At 34.4% G+C, this 18,252-nt stretch overlaps 1 protein-coding gene across 2 annotated transcripts in view; it reads right to left on the reverse strand.

Moving 5' to 3' along the window:
• The window catches only part of Dad (Daughters against dpp), a 149,798-nt gene that overhangs the window by 106,070 nt on the left and 25,476 nt on the right, over nt 1-18,252 (reverse strand). The gene's annotated exons all lie outside the window — the stretch shown is intronic.

Raw genomic sequence — 18,252 nt, forward strand, 5'->3', positions numbered from 1 at the left:
ATTCCGTGACTTAGATTGTCATTTCACAGAAGGAAAAAACCACCGTGTGGTGACAGTGTACCAGATATTGCTTTTAACGAGTGTTTTAAAGGAATGTTTATGATCTCTCCTCCAAAACGACATTAATGTGGCTACCTAACTAGAGATTTTCTCGGAATAATAATACATTTGGACGTGAAAAATACCATTCTTTGTTTCAGCGATATGTTCCACGAAAAATTAAGCTTTTAGATGTCTTATCTAAGATTTGATCGAGTTCTCTCAATCTAACCGAAAAATTCGATGAAAACATTTATGTGGCTTTTAGTTTGGTGAATTTTTTAATAAAGATTGAAGCTTGATTGAGGAACGATACAACGATATCATTATAATTTATCAAGTAAATGTTTTAAGTTTAGTATATTTTATGGATAATTTACTATTTTTACGAAAGCTGTTATCTAGTAATACAAATCAGAGTAGGCTCATTGAGATTATAGTGATATTTAACCATTTACAAAAATATTAATGTGTGTAGTGCAAATCATGAGAATAAAACTACTACACGCAATGTAAAAAAAGATACACGCAATGTAAAAAAAGATACACTGAATGCAAAACTTTGCGTGGTTTATTTTCCTTTTTGCCATATTTAAAACATGGCAACAGAAGCCAGGATAATTAGGTTTTATTAGTATGTCTTCAATCTTAGGTATAACAACTCTTGCCGAAGGGGATCAAGGTCCAGGGACAGATAAGTGATGTCCAAGAGTAATACATCTTTAAAGAGGAACGAATATACTGATCCGTCTTACATAAATCTCAGCCTACCTCGTGGGAATAGCATGAACGCCCATAATTTGAATCAGGTGGAAGAATATAAATACAGAATCTATGAAGATGAATCAATCGTTGGATATCATGTTGGTTACCATATTCGTTATCCTGACTTTATTGACGGCAGCTCCAAATAATGATGTAGTCGATTTTCCGTACCATTGTCTTAGATTCTTTAGCCATGATGTTCTTCTTCTACCAGGACCGCGTTTACCTTGGATCTTTCCCTGAATGATTTAATGCAAAAGTTATATAAGTTATAAATAATATAAGTTCAAATAAGTAATATAGTTCTTATTACTTTCAATAGAACCAAATTCACCTATATTAACTTTACAAAACCCATATTAACTTTACAAAATATATCAGTTAAAATAAAGTAAGTAAAAATACACACGCAAGATCAGCAAACCATTTGGCATTATTAAAAACTGCACTTCAATTCATGTTAAAAAAAACACCTTGATATTCGATCTAAAAAAATGTATTGGATACTTGGAAAAACTCAGAATGGTAGATTCGTAATAAACTACTAGCCCATCATCTAATACTAAGGCAATAGGGATATATGGTTGTCAACTTTGGGGTTATGCCAAAGCTAGTAATATATATATATCATCCAGACATTTCAGAATAAAGTGTTAGCAAATATCGTTTTAACTCTCCTTGGTAGATACAGAACAGTTATCTTTTGGACATGGGCATGAAGACAGCGGATAAAGTAATTAAAAAGACATCAGCAAACCACGAACAGAGACTCCATATTTGAATGTTAAGGCTGTTTGACACCAATGTAATAGAACGAAGGCTCAATACAATAAAACCTTCTTGTTTCTTTAGTATTTAACATGAAATCATAACACAGTGAGTTGTAATGGTTTGTGTTATAGCTCATTGGCCAGTTGGCCAGATTTCAATAGTTTGTCAAAGGTGTTTTTTTTACGAAATTTGTATTTAAGCCACTTACAGTTTACGTGTAACAGGATTGATTACCGACCTAATAACATCAATGTTTCAGTCAAATTACCGTGAAAAGTATTATCTGTTGTCTATTATTGTGCCAGTCCATCGGCCCTAAGAAAATAATTTATTTCATTCATATTTTTATGACCTGTATGACTACTGGTAACAGATACTCAAAAGTATACATAGGCCAAACAGGAAGTGGTTTCAACTGCACACAAAACTAGTTTTGTCAACAGAAAACAAGTCTATATATGCCAAACATATCCTTACAAAAAAATCATAAATTAAACCATAATTTTTTGCTTAAAGAACAAAAAAGTAATAATTTACACAAATTCAGTAAATCTCAACTCCTATCGACATGAGTAAGCAATTCAGGATTTAGGAGTAAGGAATTTTCATGTCTGAAGATCAAACGGAACATACCATACCTCTGACCTCCCAAGCTAACCAAGCACAATCGCATGGCATGACGTTGGGAAGGTTTAATAGTTTTTATCTTGGATGCCATGGTAAATGGAACATCTGAGACTCCTTTGCTGAGGAGAAAACACTGAATTTAGCAATAAGGTTTTGTCCTTTTCTTAAAACCTCTCGCTTTTTCTTTTCTCCGCATGTGTGATTTAGCAAAATAAATTTTGCTTTCCTCGCCAGCAAGTCGCCCAGAGTGTCTGGCTACCGAGACTGCGTCTGTCGGTAGGTGGTCTCGATGCTCAGGAATCGCGATTCTCATGAGTCCTAGTTTAGAAAATGGAACTATCTATAAAAGAAACCTGTTGCAATAATGAGTATATTGGCACTCTCATCACGTGTCCTAAGTGCTCAAGTTTCCTTCTCTTGACAGTCAACAATATTTTAGCTTCATTTCCTATTCTTGTAGTACCGTCTCTGTTTGACATTATTTGAGTCCATGATATTCGTAGGACACCAACTTATTCAGATGCACTTGTTTTAATGTCCATGCTTCCAAATCATAAAGAGTAGTTAATATTAACACCGAAGTATCCTTAGGCGTAGTCCTAAACTTATATCCCGACAACAAAGAATTTTTTTAAGTATTTGAAGATTCCATACGATCTGGTTATTTATGTTGTTTTCTTTTTCGACCTTAGTTCTAGTTTTCGTCATAGTTTGCCATGTCTCTTTTGGATTGAAGATTGACATGAAGATTTCCTATGCCATTTGTTTCAATATGCTTGTCTGTTTTGGGTCCCTGAGAATCAATCTTTTTAACACGTAGTTAGGGATGTTAACCGCTTCTGTTATTAGACGATTTTGGGATATTTTTTATCTTTTTATTGGTCTTGCAAGTTTTGCCCTACGCTGCTGAAGTATATGTAATTGCTGATAAGATCATACTGTGGGAGAAATTTTATTTGTCGCTTTAAAATACTGGCGTGATTCTTAACTAACAAATTTAGGTTCGTTAAGTATTGGTAATAAGCAGAATTCGGATTAAGGAAGAATATTATTTCTTTGCAGTTCTCCTCTAGAATTAAATTATTTATTAAATTAACTAAATTACATTTAAACACAATACCAATCCTTTTTTCCTTTGTTTTGATGACCGGTATATAAAATAAAAGAGAAGCATAGCAGCAACAGTCTGTACTTTAGGTACATATGCGGCAATTTTGTGAGTCTGTTTTGGAAACAACAACCAGCCGAGAAATCAATTATCCAATTTTGTAAAAAATAAGTCGTCATTATCAATGCTTTCTCAGACACAACTGATTATTATTTCGGTTGCTCCCCTGCGGCCGACAGACAGAGAGCGACAACGTCAATTAGAGAGAGACGAAGAAATCGGAACGACCGCCACGACATGCCACCCATCAGAATTGGCTGTGGCGCCTGCACTATCTTCAAATGTTTCTTGGTTGGTCGCCGCCGCAGCCGCCTATGCACCCAGACACGGGAATTCGTCCTCTCATCATGATTATAGCCCAGGTACATTTTAATTATTCTACAGAATATACAAAACTGTTAAAAGAAAACTTAAATCTTGATTATACCAATAAATGGGAAATATTTTCGCATTTTATGCGTCTAGTTCACTTCTTCTTTTGTGTAATTCTACATTTTATTTAGAACTAGAAAACAGCTATCATCTGGTGTTATTTCTAATATTCTTAATTCTGTCGACTAATGTGAACATTTATTTCTTCAATGATCAATTGTAATTTAAAAAAAGTCAAATTTTATATCTATCAGTTACTAGATAGGATAAGGGCGATAGAACGACCAAAATGAGACAATATAAAAATCTTTTAACTCTTCGAAAAATTCGTTCGCCTCGAGTTCGAAACCGATCAGGGTGCAGATTTTTCTATTAAATATCATCATCATGATCAACCTGTATGTGTCCACTGTTGGACATAGGTCTACCTCAACTCTTTCCATCTGTCTCTGTCTTGAGCGGCTTGCATCCAACTGCTAACACGCTTCAGGTCGTCAGTTCATCTGATTGGTGGGCGTCCTCTGCTCCGTAGAGTATTGGTCTCCACTCGACAATACGTTTTGTCCATCGGTTGTCTGAAAATCTGGGGACGTGTCCTGTCCAATTCTATTTTAACGACGCGATTTTTTCGATAGCGTGTGTTGTTTTTGTTCTACGACGTAGATTCGGTCTCTCAGAGAGACACCCAACATCTAGCGCTACCTGGCATCTGGCAGCTATTAGATATAAAAAAATAGTTAGGATAAAATGAACGACTGTTTGTAAATACTATGATTTTACTTAACACAGACACTACACTACACAAACTTGCAGTCCATAGTTTTTAGTAATACATTTTACTATTGGTTGATTTATTTTTCCTTCTTAGCCTTCTATTGACGATTTTAGGATAAAGTACTCCATTCCTTTCATCATCCCCCAACTCCTTTCATCGTTCTTTATCCTCAGGAACATATTTCCAATTTATTTCGGCTATTTTTTTTTATGTCATCTACCAATCTCATCTGTGGTCTTCCACTTGATCAACTACCTTTGTAGGGTCTCCAATATTGTCTTGTAGCGTTCCAACGTTCGTCCGTTTGTCTAATAGTGTAGCATGCAATTTTTGTTGAGATATCCTCACGTATCTTACCCAGTCGTTCCTCTTCATATCTATATAATCTCCTATTGGTTATATTTGCCTTAGTTAGCGTCCAGTTTTGACATCTATATGCCATGATAAGAAGAAAGTACTGGTTAACTACTTTCCTCCTTAAGTATTAAGGAATTTTGCGATTCTTAAATATTCATTTAAGTTTTCCAAATTCTGCTCTTGATAGTTTTGCTCTTCTATGATTTCCGCATTTTTGTTCTCTTAGTCAAGTTTCAAAATTTGGTTTAGGTAGATATATTCTTGGACATATTCTCATCTCATTGCCATTTATAGTTATACTCTTTGCTCGTCTGTGTATTGTTTTTATTTTTGCCATATTCATTTTTAGACAGACGTATTGGGAGCTATCTGCTTGGGAGTAGCTACACCATATTTTGTAATTCCTCAAATGGGCTCGATATTCGTGGTGTGATTCAACAGTAAAATATGGTAAAAATACTAACAGTGTGTGTGTTCTAAGGTTACATTGCTTTCGGGGTTTGTAGGCCATGGGTCTGAAACTGTTTCTTTTTGATGTTTCGTCAGGGTTAAGATTTCGTCCTTATTACCATGTCTGCACGTTCTGCTCGTTTTCGTACCTCCCCATTATTTTTATATTTTCTTTTGAGTTTACCTCAATTTTAAAGCATTACATTTTGTGCAAATTATAAAATATGCTAGTACAAAGATCTCAGCGATACTACCTTTTTGAACGGTGCCGTATATAATAAACATTATACATATAACGTTTAAATTTCGAACTTTGATCGTTTATACGAATAGCCTATAATCTTTCTGATTAACGCTTAAAAATAAGGTTGTACAAATTTGTACTTTATTTGTTTGAACTCACACGCCTGGCATATACACAGATATACTACTCGTAGATGATAATGTAATTAAATATAATCATGTATTTAGTTTTGTTATACATTTTTCTGTGAATTCAACAACACAATAAATTCTGTTAGGTAACTATCTTTATTTTAGAAATTAACTTTTTAATTTCACTGAACTCAAAGTATATATCATATTATTACAATGAATCCTCTTCTTCTAAGGATATCTCATAAGCAAGGCTTATGAGATATCATAAGGTCGAGGTACAGTGGTACCTCGACATACGAGTTGAATTCGTTCTCGACATAATAAAAGAAACAGTGAAGTGCTTAATTTTCGTCACTCGTCTTCGTTTTTTCCTTCAGCCTTTGCTCATTTTCACCTGCAGATCGTTTAAAAAAACTGTCCAAGGAGGTTTGTTTCTTCTTCCCTTTCAGGATATTGTGAAAATTTGTTAGGCAAGTTTCATTGAGTAACTTCGATGCACGACTAGTTGCAACTTTTTAGTGGTGAGTGTTATCCACGAACTCTACAACTTTCTCCCACATTCCCAAGATTTCTTTTATAAAGATAACCTCCTACATCTCTGGCTCCTCTTCAAAATGAAATTTTTATTGAGCCACCGTATGCTGCTGCGAATGTAAATCGCGTAACTCCTCGGTTGTCAGCTCCTGAGACTATCCTCGACGAGTTCGTGTACATCTCTCTAATCCACCCCCAGACCCATGGATTTTCAAAGAGAAACAATGTCCTCTGCCTACAGGGTTCCAATCCTTAGAAGGCCCTTTCAGTTACAGCCTCAGGCTACAGTTTCTTCCAGAGGTTAAGGTCCTCGTTGTAACACCCAGCCATGCCTAATCAATAATTCTTAGGCATATCACGATGTTAAAGTTGTCCTTCCAGAACTTTCGAAGGGTAAGGTTTGTGTTCTCCGTCACCTCAAAGCGGCGTCGAAAAATGTGCTTGGTGTGCTACTTCTTAAAATTAGAAATCACCTGCTGAATAATTGGCTGCAGGATAGGATTGGTGTTGGGTGGTAGGTAAAGAACCTTTATAAAGTTGAACTCTTCGAGTAAATCATCTTCGAGATTTTGTGGATTAGCAGTAGAGAAAAAAAAGGGCTTACATGGGTAGCTTGTTTTCCGGTGAAATTTTTTAACAGAAGGGCCAAACACTAAGTTTATCCACTCTACAAAGAATTTGCTGGTGACCCACGCCTTCGGATTTGCCCTGTACATAACTTGCAGTTTTTCTTTTAAAATCCGAGGTGTCTTAAAGGCTCGGCGATTTTCCGAATGGTAAACTAGCAGATGCTTGATTTTGAAGTCGCCACTCGCATCGGCGCAAAGTGCTAGTGTTAATCTATCCTTCACGGGTTTATGACCTGACATCGTTTTCTCCTCTGTCGTTATGTAAGTCCTATTCGGCATCCTTTTCCAGAAAAGCCTTGTCTCGTCACAGTTGAAGACTTGCTGGGGAAGCACTATTTGGCTTCTATCAGTTCGGAAAACAACGTTTTTGATGTAAACCTTAGTTTACCGCATTCCCACATTTACCACATCCGAACTTGCTGCCTCACCATTCCTGACGACGGACTGTATATCGGTCCTTTTCCTAAAGTTAAAGTTAAGCGAGTCTCCCGATTCTTCGTCTGTGGTTCAGCAAATAACCGTAAATCGCTCGTGCTTTCTCACATATAATTCTTGGTGTTAGGATTCCTCCTTAAACCTTCTCTGTCACCCACACCACCAGTAGTTTCTCCATATTTTTATACATGTGGCAAGCATGATAGAGTCGAATGTAGCGAAATAGTGTGCGAATCTTCGTATTTTAAATCTTGCTCTCATCTCAAAGCAAAATATCGCTCACTCGGCTGCTCGTATCTTAAAATACTCGTATATTAGGGCACTCGTATATAGAAGTACCACTATATTACAAAGAAGATCTTTTAAAAAAGATTGATTAATGAGAGAAATGTTAAGGATTTTGTGGATGGAATTAAATCAAAATATTAGAATGTTTTTGATGATGTAATTCAATGTAATTCAACCCACTTGACATAAATGTTTATGACATATATGTGCGAGGGAAACAGAATTTGTTTCTCTATAAAGAACGTCAAAAAATAAAACCTGCTATTCACTGTTTTAACAGTAAACTTAGATATATAAGGAAACAACTCTGCTTGCAAAGCAACATAATAAAACACATACTGCTGATGAATCGGTTAAATATTGTCAAATAATTAAGAACTAAAAAAGCAAGCAATAAAAACTGAAAAACGCACTGCTTGTGCTAATCTAACTAACAAATCTAGTAATAAAAGTACGACAATATGGAGTATCGTAAAAAAGAAGTAATATAAGGAAAATATTTTAAAAAATGTACACTTAACATCCGAATGCATTATACCTGAAAACAGCTGCTTTAAGGTAAAGTGAATAAGAATAATTATTTTAAGACACAAATATGTTCAAATAAAAATACATTAAGGAGAATATTTTGTTTGGCAATTGGTCGAAATTTTACTGCACTATAAATTGGGCCTCTCGGCGAGACAAAAACCGTGGGTTCGGAAACTATATACTTATCTTACTTTTTTTAGACTTTCCCGCATACAGTTTGATTACAAGAATGAACGGCATGGCATGAGGATTTCGTAAACGGTAAAAGATAAGGAGTGGGCTCAAAATCGAGAACGCAGCAGAGTAGGTACCCACAGTTCAGTACTGGAGCCTTTCGATACGGAATTTTACCTGACGGGCGCCAACGTCTCATTTTTTATTTGATGACAAATGGGAGGAAGAAAGGTTGTTTGTTTTTTGATTCGAGGAAATGGAATTGGTCGGCTTTACGTGGACACAACAACCAGGCGTTAAATTTATAATCCGACTCTCTTTAATGTCCTGATAATGGCAGAAAAATTGGTTTTACTGTGTAAATGTCTTGTTATGATCAGGAAGTTGTTTTATTGAAATGAATTTTCTTACTTTTTTCTAATTTACAGTACCGGAATATCTCGGATTTGATGTTCGGATGTTATTTCTTTCCCGAACTTTGTGGTTTTCTTGGGGGTTCAGAGTTAAAAAAAGATTTTATAAAATATATAGCGAAAAACAGCTACAATACAATAGCTTTTTTGGAAACAGTAGGCGATTTTGAAGACTCGGTAAATGTAAAATAAGAAAGAAACATAATTTTCTACAAGCGAAAAGCTCTACAGTTCAAGGCATCATTGGCGTGAGCTTTTAAATTTGAGGGAATTAGCAAAATTTATTTATTATGGCAGAAACCACAATACTCAAGTACGGTTTCCTGGCTTTTAGAAACGGTCAAAGGTCATTTTATAGTCTTTACCTACTACGGGGTGCGGGTATGTTGCTCCTTTTCTGCATATTAATTAATTTAACAGGTTTATTTCATACTATTCTTCTAGTCTGATAAATTATCAGTCTGTCCCATGGATTCTATGGAGGGGGACAAAAAATTGACAAGGACAGAAAAAAGTTACCCGAATAAGACGACACTTTATATAGGAACAACATATAATGTACGTTTTCTACTATTCGATGAAAGACTTACTGAACTTGAGTGCGAACTAGAAAACATAAAGTGGGACATAGTCGGTCTCAGAGAAGTCAGAAGACGTGGTGAACACTTAATTAAACTAAAATCAGGACATAGTTTTTACCACGTAGCGTATATAGCAGATACATAATATAGCACAATAGCTCAGAGGAAAATGGAAAGATCAATGCTGAGTATATAGCTTCGTGACTTGAGTTAGAAATGAAGACTTAAGACGAAAAACAAGCGTTACCGACGTAATTTCCCGAATTGCCACACTGAAATGGAACTGGGCCGGACACAGTGATGAAAAGTGGACGAAGATATTGCTTGAGTGGAGGCCGAGGTTGGAACTGTCGAGAAATTGGATGAAAAGTACTCAAGATAGAACAAAATGGACAAAAATGAGGGATGCCTATGCCCAGCAGTCGACGCAAAGGGCTGGGTGATGATGGTGATGATTATTCTAGCAGAAATTTTCACTTATTTACTAAGAAACTAATAACCTTTTTAATATTTTCTGATCTTTATATTTATGTATATACAGGGTGTTTCAAAAAAGGTAACACCGTCTCTAGGATAGGTAAATAACTAAAAAATAATTGGGATTTTCTTAGTAAAAGATTTTTGTAACGCCATCCTTTTTCAAGATTTAAGCGTTGAAGAAAAAAAATTACACATTTTTTACGATTTTGCTGAAATTACTGGCAACATCGTAATGAAATTTTATACGAATATGTTTTGGAAGCTGATACATCTCAACTTTTTTAAGGGTAGAATTATTAATCAAAATTTCAAGTGAACGTAAACATCATACAATTTTACACCAAAAAGGTACTCTTGGTACTCTTCATAATTTTCAAATCAAAATATTCCGGAAACCGTACACAGTATGAAGTTTTACCAAGAGTATTGTTGTTTGTTTGTGTTTATATGACTGCGGACACTAAATCCATTTGCCAATCTTACAATTTTTACTCGTTTTTTCATTAGTCATTGTTTTTACCAAGAGTTTTTTTTGTGTGTAAAATTGTATGATGTTTAAGTTCACTTGAAATTTTGATTAATAATTCTACCTCCAAAAAAGTTATGTTGAATAATACTTGGTACAAACCTTGTAACTAGCGCCCTCTATGAGAGTAAGATATAAAAACAAATTCATTAGATGTATCAGCTTCCAAAACATATTCGTATAAAATTTCATTACAATGTTGCCAGTAGTTTCAGTAAAATCATAAAAAATGTGTAATTTTTTTTTCTTCGACGCCCTTTATCTAGAAAAGGGATGGCGTTACAAAAAATGTTTCCTAGGCAAACCCCAATTTTTTTTTCAATTTTTACTTATTCTAAAGACGGTGTTACCTTTTTTTGAAACACCCTGTATAGGTATAATACTATACTGTTAGTGAAACTATAGCCTGCTATACTGTCAGTTGCGATTATAAGCTTATAGTAATTGAATAATGCGTTGACACAATTATTGTATGATAAAAAACGTACTTTGTACACAAATACAAATTATTTCTAACATGTAATCGAAACGATACTTATCGATAAGACCCGAATTTCACACGCATTTTGACAAATATTTATGTCGGTATCTTAAAAATAAAGTTCGATGCGTTTTCTTAGAAATGCCATATTAGTATTTGGTATTATCATTAAATTTAAATACGCAAATGATAACAGTTAGATTTTACGAACAATTTATATAGGTATTTCACAAATTAAACCTAACACATAGGTTTTATTTTCTGGATTTTTTGTTACTTAAAAAATCACCAACCGAAAATTTCCAACATTATATTATAGGAGCCTTTAACAAACCTAACTTACATTCTTACTTTACAACATTTTTACTTTGCAACCAATTCTGGAGGTAATTTTTCAAACATGCTGGGTTTAGTAATCTTTATACTTATGTGCGGGTAGGAGATTATATTACATAGATAGAAAAATATCAATAAGCCTTCTTTTACAAAACCATTTGACACACCTTTTAAGAACGCTTATCATAAAGTTTCGCTGGATAGTATACTTTATCTTTGCTAATGTAGATTTTGAAAAATTTATATCATTTTAATACTTATAGACCCTGTAGTAGTGATAGATATATAATACGACCGATTACATTTCTATTTTTCTCTTACCGTGAATCTTCCATCGGAGTTTAGAATCCAAGGTCATTGCTAAATACTTTGTCGTGATTAAGTATACAATTATATATCACTTATCTCTAGTGGGTACCAAGATTCTAGTACTTTATTTGCGAAGATTACTATGACCGAACAGTTTTCACTGCAATTTTTAATATTTTAACCCCAACTGTTAATGCTCTCTTCTCTTTTATAATTTTACCTATAGCTAGTAAAGCTTGGAACCAATTCAAAGAAATACCTTGAATTCGGTAGAAATTTAATTTTTTTTATCAAAATGTCGTGATCTACACAGTCAAAAGCTTTATCAGTCACAAAAAAGAGTGGCAGAACAGTTTCCACAAAAGGAAAGTGCCACCCAGAAGTCAAGAATAAATTTAGGAATTTAGAGAGTTCTGAGCGAAAAAAATCATACATCAACGTCAGGTTTTCGAGGAGAGTTTGCTGAGAGTGTCAAACTTGGTATATAATGCTTCATGATCAAATAGTCCCACATTAATAATTGTAGAGCGGACATCAAGGGTGAGAAATCTGAGAAAATATAATCAACTATGGCATATGTTGTTTGAGTAATTCTTGTAAGAGAATTAACGTGCATTGTGAGACAGACCATACGATTCGAATATAATGACCAAGGGTAGCATAAGCAGCAGCGTAATTTATATTGAAGTCTTCTTCTTTTTATATAGACATGGCGTCTGTTTTTCAATGTGCCTCCAGTAAGTTATCCTTCTATCGTTTTCGTGATCTTCCTACTGATCGTCTTCCTATTGGGGAACCGTCTCTTGCCGTCTTTACTACTCTATTGTTTTCATTCGGCTTATATGATCGTTCCATTCTACTCTTCTATTTCTTACCCAGTCCTTGATGTTCTCCACCTTGCATTTACGTCGTATATCTGTACTTCTAGCTCTGTCCCATAGTGTCTTACCATCAATTTTTTTAAGTGTTTTCATCTCGGCTGTTTCTAACATCCTTTTTGTCCTCTCTGTGTCAGGTCTTGTTTCTGTCGCGTATGCCATTGTTGGTCTGATGACTGTTTTGTAAATTCTGCCTTTCGTTTCTTTCCCGATATTTTTATTTCTCCAATATATTATATTGAAGTCATTGCATAGAATTTTTCTGCCTTTATTGGGCAGGTCATGTAACAAATCTAGCGGATTCTGAAAAAATAGTTGCGTGGAAGAGTCAGGTGATCTATAAATGCACAAGAATGTATAGATTAAGATTCTTATTAAAAACTAAGGAAAACTCAACGAATTTTCATTTAACAGAAAGTCATACCATTATTTGTAGAAAGAATTAGCAATTGTGATATATTTTTCTACAAAAAAGGCTCGTTGACTTCAAGCCAGTGCTCTGTAACCACATCTATCGGAGGAAATCCTAATTCCTCTAGAAACAAAAAGAGTTCATCTGTTTTATATCTCATAGAACGAATATTAATCAGAACCATGCTAAAATTGTCATCACTAAATTAATTTGAGCTTTCTAGTCCCACGGAACAAATGGTATTGTTTAAAAATTTCGTTTTGGTGAGACAACGGAATAGTAATTTCGTCGACATTCTCTTGATTTTTGAAGGTGAATAATTCTTTTCGAAGTGAGAAAGGACCTAAAAGCAGCAAGATCAGCTTCCACCTCAGTTGGATGAATTCCACAGACATTGTTAAATTCTGTAAAGATTTTTCGTAGATCTTCTGTCTTAGTGGGAAGTTCTTTGGAAGCCAAAAAGAGTTTAACGCTTATGTTGGTAAATCCATCGTAACATATTGAAGCAAGTTGGCCGTGTAGAAAATCAAGATGTAGAATGGCTTTTAAGATATCCCGTTTTCTTAAGCTTTCTAGAAGATATCGATTGTTTGTTATTAGTTAATCTAACTCTTGGTGGGGTCAGAGGATCCAGATTTATCAATGGTTCCAAAGTATCTTTCTTAATAAAATTAATATGGGAATGGAAAGGATTACTAGATTTGCAAATTTCGATGGCCTGCTTGTCTGTGAGTCTTTTGTGTTTTTATTTCATTTTTGTTATTGCTTGAAATGGTAATTGTATTTTCCAAACTAACGGGGCTTCTGATGTTCTTCGGACTCATATTTGACTCAGATGTAGGTGTTGGTTCGGAATATGAGGATTCTATAAACCATTTAATGTTTACACTAGGTGACCAAATTTCCTTATTAAACAATAACTTAATGGAGGTTTAAGATTTTATACCTATTTTGAATGAAGACCACACGCTGTGTCGGCATCTTTAAGGAGGGCATAACATTTAATACATTTCTTGGTACCTAGCTTCTCTTTAATGTAGTGGACCACTTGTATATTGCGATTAAGTTGCTAATAACTACATAATGACATTTATCTTCTGTAATTTTTGACGTTTGCTCTGAAATTGATTCGAAATGTTGAGGGTCTTCAGTTTGGGTACCTGGTGCTTCTCTTTAATGTAGTGAACCACTTGTATATTGCGGTTAAGTTGCTAATAACTACATAATGGAATTTATCTTCTGTAATTTTTGACGTTTGCTCTGAATTTGATTCGAAATGTTGAGGGTCTTCGGTTTGGGTACCTGAGGTGGCATATATTATATATTTTTCTTCAATACCTCTTTTTCGTTGGTATAGTAGATAATTTGTTAGTAAAATTAATATGATTAAATATTTTACTGATGTTTGAAGAGAGTCTTTCTAACTCCATCTTAATCTCAGTTGAATTTGGGTCTTGGACTTGAACCTTGGAAGTGTCATCGAAACATCCGAAAAAACGGATGTTATAATGAAAATATCTTGTTCCATCTGCCTTATAGATTTTAAAACATTTTCAGAATTCAGCAGGTTATTTATTTTATGGATCTCGTCAATTTTGTTGTATATATTTTGTGCAATATTTTGTTAGAGTTGAAGGGGAAATGACAGGTACACTAATCTACTTAGTTCGACAAGGATGCATATGTTTACCACTCTTATGCAACATCTACAAAGAAGACATATTTCAGGAAACTAGACGTAATGTTATTCATTCAATGTCAGCATCATCTATTTGTACTCATTAAAAGTCATAGATTTTATATACGCCTTGTACATTTTGTTTTAAGACCACCAGATTATAGCCCCCTACACAAATTCTTCTACGGTTCTTCAAAAAAATTGATTGTCATTGATAACGTCCATTATATCACGTATTTTATTCGATTATTATTTAGCATGCAATTGTTCCGGGTAAATTTTTATTATATACAATATTCTCTGTAATATTTTAACAAAAAATAAATAAATTTTTGCGCATTCTTACTGAAATAGTGTCGATTGTACAATCCAAGCAACACGACGAATCTGTTGAGAAAATAATAAAAATTGCTTAAAATTTGTCACCTGTATTGTTTTATTATTTTATTGATCAAAATAAGAATATAATTTATTATAGAACGAAGATATGTTAATTAAACAATAACAGTCACGGCGAGTATCCTGTATAAAAATCGTAAACAGATCACCCTATACATTATGCATATTTACGATGACACATAGTTGTAACAACGTTGGATAAAGAACGAGACGCAGCATGGGTCCATTTCTGGCCCATTAAAAGAATGTCTACCTTCCTCCGATAATTCCTATCGCCTATCTTAAGTGTGTCGAGCCATCAGTTGAACTGGATGTGGCTCCACTAACAGAATAAAAACTAAGATGGGCCGATATTAATTACAGGTTTTTGAAATTACTGTATCTGCTGGCCTGCCATTGGGTAATTAATATTTGTTTTTATCATGTCCAGCCGATAAAGGAGTAGAAGGATAATACTAATTAGAGTATATTAAAATGTTATCAGTAGTAGTAAAGCCTACAAGAATATACCAATTACAAAAGCATTTAGCAATTAAAGTAGGAATAAAAATATTAAGGATTTATATAAATGTGAAACTTTGATTACAGTTTAATTTTTATACATTCTGCATATTGTTTCCAATTTTTTTTTAATTCCGATAGATCCATCCTTAAATCTTGTTATAGTCTCATTATTTTTTTTTTTTTTTGGTCAGCAAGAAGCAACAACAAACCTGACACCGTAACATTTATAAGAATTAGACTTTTATGCTGAATGAGCCACGTTAAACGGATGCAAGAGAATGAAATAACAAAGAAAATAATAAGGAAGACACCAGTAGAAAGAAGATGAAAAGACCCAAGTTAAATACGTGGATCAAGAGGAACAAGATATTAAACAACTCAACAACAAACCCAAGCCATTAAAATAAACCGAGTAGTCAGACATGGAGGCAGATGCAGATTGAAAATGTGGAAAACTTTACGTATCTTGGAAGAGTCATAACAAAAAGCGGAGGTACAGAAGACGATATTCGTATGAGGATACGAAAAGCTCAACAAGCATTCAGCATGCTCAACCCTGTTTGGAGGTCTGACGAGTATACTACAAAGACAAAGATCCACATATTCCAGCCAAATGGCATGTCTGTTCTACTATACGGATGTGAAACCTGGAAAGTGACAAAAACCCTTACTGATAAACTGCAGGTCTTTATTAATAAATGTCTACGACGAATTGTTCGTATTTTCTGGCCTAACATCATCAGAAAAAATAAATCCAGTATTGCAAATATTGCCCGAGAGTGGAATCCCCAAGAAAGAAGATGCCCAGTACAAACTTAGAGAATATTCATTATGGACGAGATAAGATGTCAAGGAAAGTATTGGAATGAGGTGAAGGCTTAGCGCAAAATACCTTATATAATATATATATATATATATATATATATATATATATATATATATATATATATATATATATATATATATATATATATATATATATATATATATATACAGACATGGAGGTCCCATATTACCAAAACTGATTGCTGGATTGAACCCAATTAGATATTAACATAAACTGACAATATCTAAACGATATTGTCAGTTTATCACAGTAAACTGTGATAAAAGTAAAACCATGACACACTATGAAATTATATCCCTTTACAGGCAATACATTCGAAGAAGAGAAACTTACTGAAAAGTGGTCAAAAAATTTCGGTAAAATTCAGCAAGAGCTGAAAAAAGTCAAGCGAATGAACGTGAGATGCACAGCGAGGAACAGGTTTAAGTCTACTGTTACCAAGAATGTATTAACGGAGAGAGTATACCGGAGGAATGGAGGACATCGTTTAACAAGACAATACATAAGAAGGTAAGTAAAGATGTATGTGACAATTATCGAGGAATCGCAGTCCTTAGCACCATCTCGAGAGTTTATGGAAAACTCATCAAAAAGAGAATGGAATTCTGTGATATGGAGGCAGAAGAACAGGCTTACTTTAGAGCAGGTAGATCAACTATTGACCATCTGTTTACTGTTACCCAGCTAATCGAAAAAATAGTAGCACGAAATCAACCAATACATCTCCTCTAAGTGGACCTTAAAAAAGCTTATGATAGTGTGCCTCAACAAACACTTTGGGAAGCTCTCGAGAAAACAAATATTAGTGTAACCTTAATCAAGGCTGTTCAAAACCTCTACAAGAACAACAAAAATAAAATAAAGAAAGGTCAGGAGGTATCCAAGAGTTTCACTATCTGCAAAGGACTCAACAAAGATGCTGCGTGTCTCCTACTTTGTTTAAGATCTACTCGGAGCAAGCGATGAAGACGTGGGAAAGAAAATGCAGAGACATGGGAATTCCTCTAAACGACGCAATATTGTACACATTGAGTTTTGCAGACGACCAGATAGTGATGACCCAAGACTATGAAGACCTCGAATATATGACCCGGGACCGAGATAAATGGAGACTGGAAATCAGAAGACGGAAAATTGGGACAACTGGCAAATGTACAAAAGCAGTGTATTAGCTAATATCTCAAAAAAAGCGTCTAGGAAGAGAATCAACAATTAGGTGGCTAGATGACGAAGAAAAAGATCTCCAGGAGCTAGACATAAGAGAATGGAGATGTTGGGCAAAGAACCGAATCAAGACATTCGACTCGACAAAGTAGTTGAGATTTTGAGTGACAGATGATCATTTAAATTAGCTCCAATTTGTTAATTTCTATACCCATCTACCTACATATCTATATTTTACTATCTGCTGCATGAGTTAGTGAACTTTCAGATGTCGCATTCAATCAAGATCTTCCGTTTCTTGTATGTACTAGGTATTTTAGCAACTGCCATACACCTAACAAAAATGTTCTTAATACGTCATGTCCATTTTTGAACATAGGCAGCTCCTCTGCTGTGTACTCTCACCAAAAGTTTTGTTTGTATTGTAAAGCTAAATAGATAAAATGAAAAAGACAGTCAAGATTTGAGTATTTGACTCTGTATGAGTACAAGAAACCAATTCGCTAATGATTTCTGCTTAGTTGAGGAGACATGTCGTGGAATGCAAATTTTAGATTCCCCATGTCTCTATTAACATCTTTATCAACGTCTGCTTTGACTTGCAATTTTTAGAAGGCTCAGATTAAGGCAGAAATCTGAATTGTGTTTCGAAACTATTTTACGGACTAAATAGATAACTTTGAACTACGTTTGTGCTTACAACCCACTAAGATGAAGATTGGGCAGTAACGGATTGCACGACGCAGTATGGATCAAGACAGATAAACTAAGCAAACAACTAACGAAGTTATAGCATTAGAAAAGTTGTAGGAAGGAGGTAATCAATATAACAACGTTTTAGCGTTTTTATGGTAATAACAATTCTGTTAATGAAGGGTACTTAATTGTACCAAATCGTAATATTATCGTGCTATCATTATTTGATCACTCCGTATATTATTATTACTTCCA

Source organism: Diabrotica undecimpunctata, chromosome 4 (genome assembly GCF_040954645.1).
Source record: "Diabrotica undecimpunctata isolate CICGRU chromosome 4, icDiaUnde3, whole genome shotgun sequence".
Classification (NCBI taxonomy): domain Eukaryota; kingdom Metazoa; phylum Arthropoda; class Insecta; order Coleoptera; family Chrysomelidae; genus Diabrotica; species Diabrotica undecimpunctata.